The sequence below is a fragment of the Ranitomeya variabilis genome, chromosome 4 (assembly GCF_051348905.1).
Source record: "Ranitomeya variabilis isolate aRanVar5 chromosome 4, aRanVar5.hap1, whole genome shotgun sequence".
In the NCBI taxonomy this organism is placed as follows: domain Eukaryota; kingdom Metazoa; phylum Chordata; class Amphibia; order Anura; family Dendrobatidae; genus Ranitomeya; species Ranitomeya variabilis.
Genome location: NC_135235.1, coordinates 646,054,281 through 646,067,562, shown reverse-complemented (window position 1 = coordinate 646,067,562; position 13,282 = coordinate 646,054,281). Strand labels below are relative to the sequence as shown.

At 42.6% G+C, this 13,282-nt stretch overlaps 2 protein-coding genes across 2 annotated transcripts in view; one reads left to right on the top strand and one right to left on the bottom strand.

Annotated features, from left to right (window-relative positions):
• Window positions 1–13,282, bottom strand: part of LOC143767362 (uncharacterized) — a 461,494-nt gene that overhangs the window by 320,592 nt on the left and 127,620 nt on the right. The window lies entirely within an intron of this gene.
• Window positions 1–13,282, top strand: part of LOC143767385 (uncharacterized) — a 266,024-nt gene that overhangs the window by 169,840 nt on the left and 82,902 nt on the right. The window lies entirely within an intron of this gene.

Here is a 13,282-nt window from a genome sequence, read left to right as displayed (position 1 = left end):
TATTTATAGTACTCTTTCTGTTCTATTTTACTATTTGTCAATTTTAATAATTTTATACATCCTTATTGGGACAGACATGAACGTGGGTTAAGCTGCATCTATATTAGGGAGTTTGAAACACAGTCCAAAAGATATTTTTTAAAGGCAAAAATTACCTCCAAACTATATATAGTAACAACACATCCCTTAAATAAATAGTTGTTTAGGGGAAAGAGGGTCCATTGCAAAAGATAATTTAAAAGATTAAATTTCTAATGAATAATATTAAAAAATATATTAAAAAATGTAATGGGAAAAATGTAAGCAGGTAGAACATATAGTAGCATACTGACATAATCAAAATTAATGCATCCTGTGAAGAGCTTTCATAAGGGGCAAAGTTGAGTATTCAATTCCAATGGCTGAACATATTTTCACTGTAGATTCTATCAGTCAAATCACAATCATAATGCATGGTTGCTCATAGCCTAATTATAAAAAGCATGTGCATATTTTAGAAAGCTAAAGACATTCCGTAATTGATGCTTTTTGAAAAAGGGGAGTCAAGGGGCACCACTTTTTGAAAAAGCATCTGGCGAAACGGACGCCGGGGTGGTGGCATGCTACAACTATACCATAAAGCACTGGGCACTTTGTAAGTATACTTACCTACTTTGGCTTGACTAATTTCTCCCTGTTTAACACTGTTTTTGTTAAAAAAACAACAAAAAAAACAACAACATAGAATAGGAACCTGTCAGGTCAGATAACATTATTAACCTGCAGATATAGGGGTTAGCTAGGTACCGGGCCTGCGGCTTTCAATCATACAGGCTACAGTCATTACTCACAGCATTGTGAGCGGTGGCTATGCGCATGCCCTGGAACTTTGACCATCAGCTGATTTGGCAGTGCATCGGTGCAGAATAACTCATATCTGCAGTTTAATAGCATTATCAGACCTGAAACATTCCCTTTAAACTACTTCCTGACTTCTCTGTTGACTGATTCTCAAAAAAAATAATTGTGAAATGATTTATTCTACCCAATAAGAGATTCCCCTATTTTTTTACTAATATGGGATGATAAGCTACAATTTCAGATGTATTCACTCCGGAAGTCACAGAGAACAAAGTTGTAGTATTAGGAGTGGAGAACTGCTGGAGGAGTGGAGAACCAAATAAATGAATCAAAAATATTAGGCTTATTTTTTTTATTAAAGGGAAGGTGCATTTTTAATTTTTTGTACTAATAATTATAGTCAATTATTTTAATGCTAAATTAAATATCGTGTTTTTACAGCTTATTTAATTTCTGCATGGGGTGTGCTATTTTTAGTTGCTGGTGGCTAATGTCTCAGCACGACTCTTACAAACCTCAACAGGCCCTGTGCATATGAAATCGCAGTCTGTCACCAACACTATGGATGCCTACAGATGTGACCCAAGCACTCCCCCTGAGCTGTCCAGTTGCCAGCTGTGGGCCTATGCCTGGTGCCATTTTGTTGTAGCTCATTGCTGCGCTGCCATTTCCCACTGTCACCGCTCACATTATTCAGCGTGAGCGGTGGCTGGAAATGCCAGGATGCAGGGAGCAGAGGTCAGTGATGCGGTGAGTGGTGATAGGCAGCCCAGTATTGTACTACTGTCAAGACAACCTTGCTTGCCTGAACTGTGCCCTGTTGAGACTTCTTCCAGTGGTGAGAACATTCCAATTCCAGTGCATGATACATTTTGAGTATCCAACCCCTGCACATGATACAGGCCAAGTATTTACAGTGGGAAAAAAAAGTATTTATTCAGCCACCAATTGTGTAAGTTCTCCCACTTAAAAAGATGAGAGAGGCCTGTAATTGACATCATAGGTAGACCACAAACTATGAGAGTAAAAATTGAGAAAACATCCAGAAAAATCACCTCGTCTGATTTGGCAAGATTCATTTTTCAAATTATGGTGGAAAATAAGTATTTAGTCATTAACAAAAGTTCATCTCAATATTTTGTTATAAATCCTTTGTTGGCAATGACAGAGGTCAAACGTTTTTTGTAAGTCTTCACAAGGTTGGCCCACACTGTTGGTGGTATGTTGGCCCCTTTCCTGCATGCAGTGATATTTTGGGCCTGTTGCTGAGCAACATGGACTTTCAACTCCCTCCAAAGGTTTTCTATGGGGTTGAGATCTGGAGACTGGCTAAGCCACTCCAGGACCTTCATATGCTTCCTATGAAGCCACTCCTTTGTTGCCCTGGTGGTGTGCTTGGGATCATTATGCTGAAAGCATGGCCCCATTCATTCTTTCATGTACACGAATGAGTCATCCTGGTCCCTTTGCAGAGAAACAGCCCCAAAGCATGATATTGCCACCCCCATGCTTCACAGTAGGTATGGTGTTCTTTAGATGTAACTCAGCATTCTGTCTCCTCCAAACACGATGAGTTTTGTTTCTACCAAACAGTTCTACTTTGGTTTCATCAGACCATATGACTCTCCCAATAATCTTCTGGATAATCCAAATGCTCTAGCAAACATTCAGATGGGCCCAGTCATGTACTGGCTTAAGTGGGGGGACACGCCTGGCACTGCAGGAGCTGAGTCCCTGGTGGTGTAGTGTGTTACTGATGGTAGCCTTTGTTACGGTGGTCCCAGCTCTATGCAGGTCATTCACTAGATCCCCCGTGTGGTTCTGGGATTTTTGCTCACCTTTCTTGTGATCATTTAGATCCCACGGGGTGAGATTTTGCGTGGAGCCCCAGATCGAGGGAGATTATCAGTGGTCTTGTATGCCTTCCATTTTCTTATTATTGCTTCCACAGTTGATTTCATCACACCAAGCTGCTTGCCTATTGCAGATTCAGTCTTCCCAGCCTGGTGCAGGGCTACAATTTTGTTTCTGGTGTCCTTCGACAGCTCTTTGGTCTTCACCATAGTGTACTTTGGAGTGTGACTTGTCATGATCTCTGCAGGCAGAGATCATAGCAAGCCTATAGAGGGACAAGCTCTCGGAAGATGGAACTATACTGACCATGAACTAAGCCTGCCGCGCAACTAGAAATAGCCAGGTAGCATTTCCTATTTATCGCTAGATGCCCAGCTCTGGCCTAAGACCTAAATAGCTAGCAGAGGGAAATATAAGACCTGGCTCACCTCTAGAGAAATATTCCAAAGAAGACAGTAGCCCCCCACATATAATGACGGTGAGTTCAGATGAAACAACAAACGCAGCAGGAAAATAGTCTTAGCAAATTTGAGGTCCGCTTACTAGATAGCAGAAGACAGATAGTATACTTTCATGGTCAGCAGAAAAACACTAACAAAACACCATCCAGAGATTACCTTAAACTCTGGCATTAACTCATAACGCCAGAGTAGCAATCCCTGATCAACGAGAGCTTTCCAGACACAGTAACAAAACTTCAGCTGTGAACTGGAACAAATAGGCAAAACAAAACATGGACAAAAGTCCAACTTATCTAGTAGTTGTCTAGAAGCAGGAACAAGCACTGAGAGGCATCAGATAACATTGTTGACCGGCAAGAAACCACCAGAGAAATGAGCTTAAATAGCGACACCCACTACTGATGGAACCAGGTGAAACAGGAAAGAGGATGACAAGTCCAATTCCACAAGCGGCCACCGGGGGAGCCCAGAATCCAAATTCACAACAGTACCCCCCCCTCAAGGAGGGGGCACCGAACCCTCACCAGATCCACCAGGGCGACCAGGATGAGCCCTATGGAAGGCACGAACAAGATCAGAAGCATGAACATCAGATGCATTGACCCAAGAATTATCCTCCTGGCCGTAACCCTTCCAGTTGACCAGATACTGGAGTTTCCGTCTGGAAACACGAGAGTCCAAAATTTTCTCCACAACGTACTCCAACTCACCCTCAACCAACACCGGAGCAGGAGGCTCAACTGAAGGTACAACAGGTACCTCATACCTGCGCAATAACGACCGATGAAAAACGTTATGAATGGAAAAGGACGCAGGGAGGTCCAAACGGAAAGAAACAGGATTAAGAATCTCCAATATTCTATAAGGGCCGATGAACCGAGGTTTAAACTTAGGAGAAGAGACCCTCATAGGGACAAAACGAGAAGACAACCACACTAAATCTCCAACACAAAGCCGAGAACCAACACGACGATGACGGTTGGCAAAACGCTGAGTCTTCTCCTGGGACAACTTCAAATTGTCCATAACCTGCCCCCAGATGTGATGCAATCTCTCCACCACCGCATCCACTCCAGGACAATCCGAGGATTCCACCTGACCGGAGGAAAATCGAGGGTGAAACCCCGAATTACAGAAAAACGGGGACACCAAGGTGGAAGAACTGGCCCGATTATTGAGGGCGAACTCTGCCAATGGCAAAAAAGCAACCCAATCATCCTGGTCAGCAGAGACAAAACACCTCAGATATGTCTCAAGGGTCTGATTAGTCCGCTCGGTCTGGCCATTAGTCTGAGGGTGAAAAGCAGATGAAAAAGACAAATCTATGCCCATCCTAGCACAGAATGCCCGCCAAAATCTAGACACAAATTGGGTACCTCTGTCAGAAACGATATTCTCAGGAATACCGTGCAATCGGACAACATTCTGAAAAAACAGAGGAACCAACTCAGAAGAAGAAGGCAACTTGGGCAGAGGAACCAAATGGACCATTTTAGAGAAACGGTCACAGACCACCCAGATGACAGACATCTTCTGGGAAACAGGCAGATCTGAAATAAAATCCATCGAGATGTGTGTCCAAGGCCTCTTAGGAATAGGCAAGGGCAACAGCAGTCCGCTAGCCCGAGAACTACAAGACTTGGCCCGAGCACAAACGTCACATGACTGCACAAAGACTCGCACATCTCGTGACAGGGAAGGCCACCAGAAGGATCTTGCCACCAAATCCCTGGTACCAAAAATTCCGGGATGACCTGCCAATGCAGAAGAATGTACCTCAGAGATGACTCTGCTGGTCCAATCATCCGGAACAAACAGTCTATCAGGCGGACAACGATCCGGTCTATCCGCCTGAAACTCTTGCAAGGACCGCCGCAAATCAGGAGAAACGGCCGACAAAATTACTCCCTCCCTAAGGATACCTGTGGGTTCAGAATTACCAGGAGAGTCCGGGTCAAAACTCCTAGAAAGGGCATCTGCCTTAACATTCTTAGAACCCGGTAGGTATGACACCACAAAATTAAAGCGAGAAAAAAATAAAGACCAGCGCGCCTGTCTAGGATTCAGGCGTCTGGCAGTCTCAAGATAAATCAAATTTTTGTGGTCAGTCAATACCACCACCTGATGCCTAGCCCCCTCGAGCCAATGGCGCCACTCCTCAAACGCCCACTTCATGGCCAAAAGCTCCCGATTCCCAACATCATAATTCCGCTCTGCGGGCGAAAATTTGCGAGAAAAGAAGGCACAAGGCCTAATGACGGAGCAGTCGGAACCTTTCTGCGACAACACTGCCCCAGCTCCGATCTCCGAAGCGTCAACCTCAACCTGAAAAGGCAGATTCACATCAGGCTGACGCAACACAGGGGCAGAGGCAAAACGGCGCTTAAGCTCCTGAAAGGCCTCTACAGCATGAGGGGACCAATTAGCAACATCAGCGCCTTGTCTGGTCAAATCAGTCAGTGGTTTAACGACATCCGAAAAACCAGCAATAAATCGGCGGTAAAAGTTGGCAAAGCCCAAAAATCTCTGAAGACCCTTAAGAGAGGAGGGCTGAGTCCAGTCACAAATAGCCTGCACCTTGACGGGATCCATCTCAATGGAAGAGGGAGAAAAAATATACCCCAAAAAGGAAATTTTCTGGACCCCAAAAACGCACTTAGACCCCTTCACACATAAAGAATTAGACCGCAGAACCTGAAAAACTCTCCTGACCTGCTGGACATGAGAGTCCCAGTCATCAGAAAAAATCAGAATATCATCCAGATATATTATCATAAACTTATCCAGAAAATCGCGGAAAATATCATGCATAAAAGACTGGAAAACTGAAGGGGCATTAGAAAGACCAAAAGGCATGACCAAATACTCAAAGTGGCCCTCGGGCGTATTAAATGCGGTCTTCCACTCATCCCCCTGCCTGATCCGCACCAAATTATACGCCCCACGAAGATCAATTTTAGAGAACCACTTAGCACCCTCTATACGAGCAAACAAATCAGTAAGCAATGGCAATGGGTATTGATACTTAACAGTGATCTTATTCAGAAGCCGATAATCAATACATGGTCTCAAAGAGCCGTCTTTTTTTGAGACAAAGAAAAACCCAGCTCCCAAGGGAGAAGAAGATGGACGAATATGTCCCTTTTCCAAAGACTCCTTTATATATTCCCGCATAGCAGCATGTTCCGGCACAGACAAATTAAACAAACGACCCTTTGGATATTTACAACCCGGTATCAAATCTATGGCACAATCGCACTCACGGTGCGGAGGTAACGACCCAAGCTTGGGTTCGTCAAAGACGTCTTGATAATCAGAGAGGAACTCAGGGACTTCAGAGGGAATGGACGACGAAATAGAAACCAAAGGTACGTCCCCATGAATACCCTTACATCCCCAGCTCAACACAGACATTGCTCTCCAGTCCAAGACTGGGTTGTGAGACTGCAACCATGGCAATCCCAGTACCAAATCGTCATGTAAATTATACAGCACCAGGAAACGAATAATCTCCTGGTGATCCGGATTGATACGCATGGTTACTTGTGTCCAGTATTGTGGTTTATTATTAGCCAATGGGGTGGAGTCAATCCCCTTCAGAGGAATAAGAGTCTCCAAAGGCTCTAAATCAAAACCACAACGATTGGCAAAGGACCAATCCATAAGACTCAGAGCGGCGCCAGAGTCAACATAGGCGTCCGTGGCAATGGATGACAAAGAGCAAATCAGGGTTACAGACAAAATAAACTTAGACTGAATGGTGCCAATGGAAACAGACTTATCAAGCTTCTTTGTACGCCTAGAGCATGCTGATATAACATGAGTAGAATCCCCACAATAGAAACACAATCCATTCTTCCGTCTAAAATTCTGTCGCTCGCTCCTGGACAGAATTCTATCACACTGCATACTTTCTGGCGTCTTTTCCATAGACACCGCCAGATGGTGCACCGGTTTGCGCTCCCGCAGACGCCTATCAATCTGAATAGCCATTGTCATGGACTCATTCAGACCTGCAGGCAAAGGGAACCCCACCATAACATCCTTAACGGCATCAGAGAGACCTTCTCTGAAAGTTGCCGCCAAGGCGCACTCATTCCACTGAGTAAGCACAGACCATTTACGGAATTTTTGGCAGAAAACTTCAGCTTCGTCTTGCCCCTGAGATAGTGCCATCAAAGTTTTTTCTGCCTGAAGTTCCAAATGAGGTTCCTCATAAAGCAAGCCCAAGGCCAGAAAAAACGCATCCACATCGCGTAACGCAGGATCCCCTGCTGGCAATGAGAAGGCCCAATCTTGAGGGTCACCCCTGAGCAAGGAAATCACAATCCTAACCTGCTGAGCAGGGTCTCCAGCTGAACGAGACTTCAGGGACAAATAAAGCTTACAATTATTTCGGAAATTCTGGAAGCTAGCTCTATTCCCTGTGAAGAACTCCGGCAAAGGAATTCTCGGTTCAGATATCGGAGCATGTACCACAAAATCTTGTAAATTTTGTACTTTCGTGATGAGATTATTCAAACCCGCAGTTACACTCTGGAGATCCATTATTGTCAGGTGCACACAGAGCATACAGAGATTAGGAGGAGAGAGAGAAAAAAGACTGCAGCAAGGCAGACTGGAGGAAAAAAAAAAAAAAAAAAATTCCAGCAGACTTCTTATAACTCTCCTTTCTCAACCTGGGTCTTTAACACTTTACTGGCCGGTCAAACTGTCATGATCTCTGCAGGCAGAGATCATAGCAAGCCTATAGAGGGACAAGCTCTCGGAAGATGGAACTATACTGACCATGAACTAAGCCTGCCGCACAACTAGAAATAGCCAGGTAGCATTTCCTATTTATCGCTAGATGCCCAGCTCTGGCCTAAGACCTAAATAGCTAGCAGAGGGAAATATAAGACCTGGCTCACCTCTAGAGAAATATTCCAAAGAAGACAGTAGCCCCCCACATATAATGACGGTGAGTTCAGATGAAACAACAAACGCAGCAGGAAAATAGTCTTAGCAAATTTGAGGTCCGCTTACTAGATAGCAGAAGACAGATAGTATACTTTCATGGTCAGCAGAAAAACACTAACAAAACACCATCCAGAGATTACCTTAAACTCTGGCATTAACTCATAACGCCAGAGTAGCAATCCCTGATCAACGAGAGCTTTCCAGACACAGTAACAAAACTTCAGCTGTGAACTGGAACAAATAGGCAAAACAAAACATGGACAAAAGTCCAACTTATCTAGTAGTTGTCTAGAAGCAGGAACAAGCACTGAGAGGCATCAGATAACATTGTTGACCGGCAAGAAACCACCAGAGAAATGAGCTTAAATAGCGACACCCACTACTGATGGAACCAGGTGAAACAGGAAAGAGGATGACAAGTCCAATTCCACAAGCGGCCACCGGGGGAGCCCAGAATCCAAATTCACAACAGTGACTGTTTGAGGTTGTGGACAGGTGTCTTTTATACTGATAACAATTTCAAACAGGTGCCATTACTACAGGTAATGAGCGGAACCCAGAGGAGCCTCTTAAAGAAGTTACTGATCTGTGAGAGCCAGAAATCTTGCATGTTTTTAGGTGACCAAATACTTATTTTCCACCATAATTTGCAAAATAAATCTTGCCAAATCAGACAAGGTGATTTTCTGGATTTCTTTTCTCATTTTGACTCTCATAGTTGTGGTCTACCTATGATGTCAATCACCGGCCTATCTCATCTTTTTAAGTGGGAGAACTTGCACAATTGGTGGCTAAATACTTTTTTTCCCCACTGTAATTCCAGCGTGGAATACAGTCTGCGTATGTAATCCTCATTCATAATATGGCAAGCATCACCAACTAACAGAATCTGTACTGCTAGATGTCTTCGGTGACACGGTCTACATTTCAATATTACATTGCAGTCACTAGCAATGGCTCTGCACAGTGATCTTAAACTTTATCCTCTCTTATACTTTTGCAAATGCCCAGAAGAGAAGGAGAGATCAAACACATGTGAGCAGACCTGGCCCACATTTACAGCAGTCATAATACAAGTTGGCAGTTCCACTAGGTTTTCATGGCAAATTTCAGCAGTTGATACCCTTAGTGGTTAAAAGTTAAAAATATCAAAACTTTTCAAATCATTTTTCATATTGTATACCTTTAAAAAAATATATACAGTACAGACCCAAAGTTTGGACACACCTTCTCATTTAAAGATTTTTCTGTATTTTCATGACTATGAAAATTGTAAATTCACACTGAAGGCATCTAAACTATGAATTAACACATGTGGTATTATATACTTAGCAAAAAAGTGTGCAACAACTGAAAATATGTCTTATATTCTAGGTTCATCAAAGTAGCCACCTTTTGCTTTGATGACTGCTTTGCACACTCTTGGCATTCTCTTGATGAGCTTCAAGAGGTAGTCACCGGGAATGGTCTTCCAACAATCTTGAAGGAGTTCCCAGAGATGCTTAGCACTTGTTGGCCCTTTTACCTTCACTCTGCGGTCCAGGTCACCCCAAACCATCTCGATTGAGTTCAGGTCAGGTGACTGTGGAGACCAGGTCATCTGGCGTAGCACCCCATCAATCTACTTCTTGGTCAAATAGCCCTTACACAGCCTGGAGGTGTGTTTGGGGTCATTGTCCTGTTGAAAAATAAATGATGGTCCAACTAAACGCAAACCGGATGGAATAGCATGCTGCTGCAAGATGCTGTGGTAGCCATGCTGGTTCATTATGCCTTCAATTTTGAATAAATCCCCAACAGTGTCACCAGCAAAGCACCCCCAAACCATCAAACCTCCTCCTCCATGCTTCACGGTGGGAACCAGGCATGTAGAGTCCATCAATTCACCTTTCTGCGTCGCACAAAGACACAGTGGTTGGAACCAAAGATCTCAAATATGGACTCATCAGACCAAAGCACAGATTTCCACTGGTCTAATGTCCATTCCTTGTGTTCTTTAGCCCAAACAAGTCTCTTCTGCTTGTTGCCTGTCCTTAGCAGTGGCTTCCTAGCAGCTATTTTACCATGAAGGCCTGCTGCACAAAGTCTCCTCTTAACAGCTGTTGTAGAGATGTGTCTGCTGCTAGAACTCTGTGTGGCATTGACCTGGTCTCTAATCTGAGCTGCTGTTAACCTGCGATTTGTGAGGCTGGTGACTCGGATAACTTATCCTCAGAAGCAGAGGTGACTCTAGGTCTTCCTTTCCTGGGGCGGTCCTCATGTGAGCCAGTTTCTTTGTAGCGCTTGGTTTTTGCAACTGCACTTGGGGACACTTTCAAAGTTTTCCCAATTTTTCGGACTGACTGACCTTCATTTCTTAAAGTAATGATGGCCACTCATTTTTTTTTACTTAGCTGCTTTTTTCTTGCCATAATACAAATTCTAACTGCTATTCAGTAGGACTATCAGCTGTGTATCCACCAGACTTCTGCACAACACAACTGATGATCCCAACCCCATTTTAAGGCAAGATATCCCACTTATTAAACCTGACAGGGCACACATGTGAAGTGAAAACCATTTCCTGTGACTACCTCTTGAAGCTCATCAAGAGAATGCCAAGAGTGTGCAAAGCAGTCATCAAAGCAAAAGGTGCCTACTTTGAAGAACCTAGAATATAAGACATATTTTCAGTTGTTTCACACTTTAAGTATATAATTCCACATGTGTTAATTCATAGTTTTGATGCCTTCAGTGTGAATTTACAGTTTTCATAGTCATGAAAATACAGAAAAATCTTTAAATGAGAAGGTGTGTCCAAACTTTTGGTCTGTACTGTATATATATATATATATATATATATATATATATATATATATATATATACATACAGTGTGTCTGTAAAGTCATGGTGCACTTTTGACCAGTCAGTGGAAAGCAACAAAAGACAATAGAAATGTGAAATCTGCTCTAAATAAAATAAAAACTCCCAGTTTCATACTTATTCAGTGCAGTTCGATGTGGGCTCCATTTCTTGCCCTACACACATCCAAATGATAGTGAAGTTCTTGCCACACACGGATAAGGACATCTGGTGTAACACAGTGAATAACGTCTGTGATTCTTTGTTTTAAGTGATTAATGTCATTGATATGTTCAATGTACACATGTTGCTTCACATAACCCCAAAAGTAAAAGTTTAAGGGCGCCAGATCTGGGGATTGTGGTGGCCATGGCTTGACAGAACCCCTGCCTATCCACCGCCGGGGGAATGTTCTATCCAGAAACTCCCGAACAATAGTGGTGTAGTGTGGAGGAGTGACGTCCTGTTGAAAGATGACACCTTCTGGAAATTGTGGCACTGCATACAATTCCAACATGTCAAAATACGCTTTTGCCGTCACAGACTGCTACACAAAAAAAAATGGGCCTATCATCTTATCATGCATCAGGCCACACCACACCTTCATTTTAGGAGTGTTACGTTCGTACTCAACATAGGCATGAGGATGTTCAGCAGTCCATATTCGGACGTTATGGCGATTAACATGTCCACAGATATGGAAGGTCACCTCATCGCTAAACACAATCTTCTGCAAAAATCTTGCATCAATGTCGATCTCATGAAGCATATCTGTAGCAAACGCGCATCGTTTTGGTCTATCCGCCAGTTTGATAGCGTGCAACAGCCGCAATTTGTACTCAGTAAAACAGAGATGTTTCTTTAAAACCTTATGAACTGTAGTCTTGCTTAGGTGTAATTGTCGAGCACACGCACGCAGATTTTTTTAGGGCTTAGGTAGCTATCCCGTATAGCCTCTACAGACTCGTCACTGATGGCCTACCAGAACGGGGTTTCCCCACCAAACTGCCAGTTTCCTTCAACTGCTTATCCCACAGAGTAATGTTATTCCTATGTAGTGGCGCTTCGTTATATACGCGCCGATATTCACATAGCACTTTGGTCACGGATTCAAATTTAGAGAGCCACAGAACACACTGAACTTTCTTCTGTATTGTCCACATCTCGACTGGCATGGAAAACCACACTGCTGGCATAAGCTTTTGGTTGCATGATGTCACAGACCTGGCAATGTATTAATCAGAGTTCAGTTTATCAGGGGTTAATCTGACTGGGGGCTCAGCAACAGCTAAAATGAGTTTGTGTTGTTTAGTTCTTGTTATCCCTCCTCATGAACAGGTCTCATATGATTGGGCCAGAGAAAAGGCGCCAAAATTTAAACTATAAAAGTGCACCATGACTTTTCGGACACACTGTATTTAATAATTAAAACATTCGTGCTTTACATTTTTTCTATTGTTGAAAAAAAATGCTGAAAATGGTAGGAAATGCAATGGCTTTTTTTTAAAGTACATCTCTCTGAAGGCCTTCAGTTACAAAATTGATTTTGGATTTTTATGCCTCAACAAAGTCTGGCATATATATTGCAATTCTCCTATTACAAAATGTCTTCTGGTCTCTGTCAACTCCAGAAATCCTGAGGCAAAAATACCACATCTAAAAGAAAATTAAATGCCCGTACACAAGCTGAAGATTTAAAATAAATGATTTATTAGCAAAGTATATATATATATTTATCTTAATATACAATATTCTCTATGGCTGACATTTACATGGTTGATGTTTAGATACAGTATCCGACTGCTGCGTACATATTTTTATACTTTCTTTATCATCATTCAGTGCTCTAAATTTCTATCTTATATATTACACGAGACTATAGTTTGACTGTAAATTACTTTTTTCTTTCTTTGCAGTATTTGTCTACAGAAAAAGTGAAAAAAAATTTCTTTTTTGATTAGGAATTACAATTGACTTTTGATTAAAATACAGTACAGACCAAAAGTTTGGACACACCTTCTCATTTAAAGATTTTTCTGTATTTTCATAACTATGAAAATTGTACATTCACACTGAAGGCATCAAAACTATGAATTAAGACATGTGGAATTATATACTTAACAGAAAAGTGTGAAACAACTGAAAATATGTCTTATATTCTAGGTTCTTCAAAGTAGGCACCTTTTGCTTTGATGACTGCTTTGCACACTCTTGGCATTCTCTTGATGAGCTTCAAGAGGTAGTCACCGGAAATGGTCTACCAACAATCTTGAAGGAGTTCCCAGAGATGCTTAGCACTTGTTGGCCCTTTTGCCTTCACTCTGCA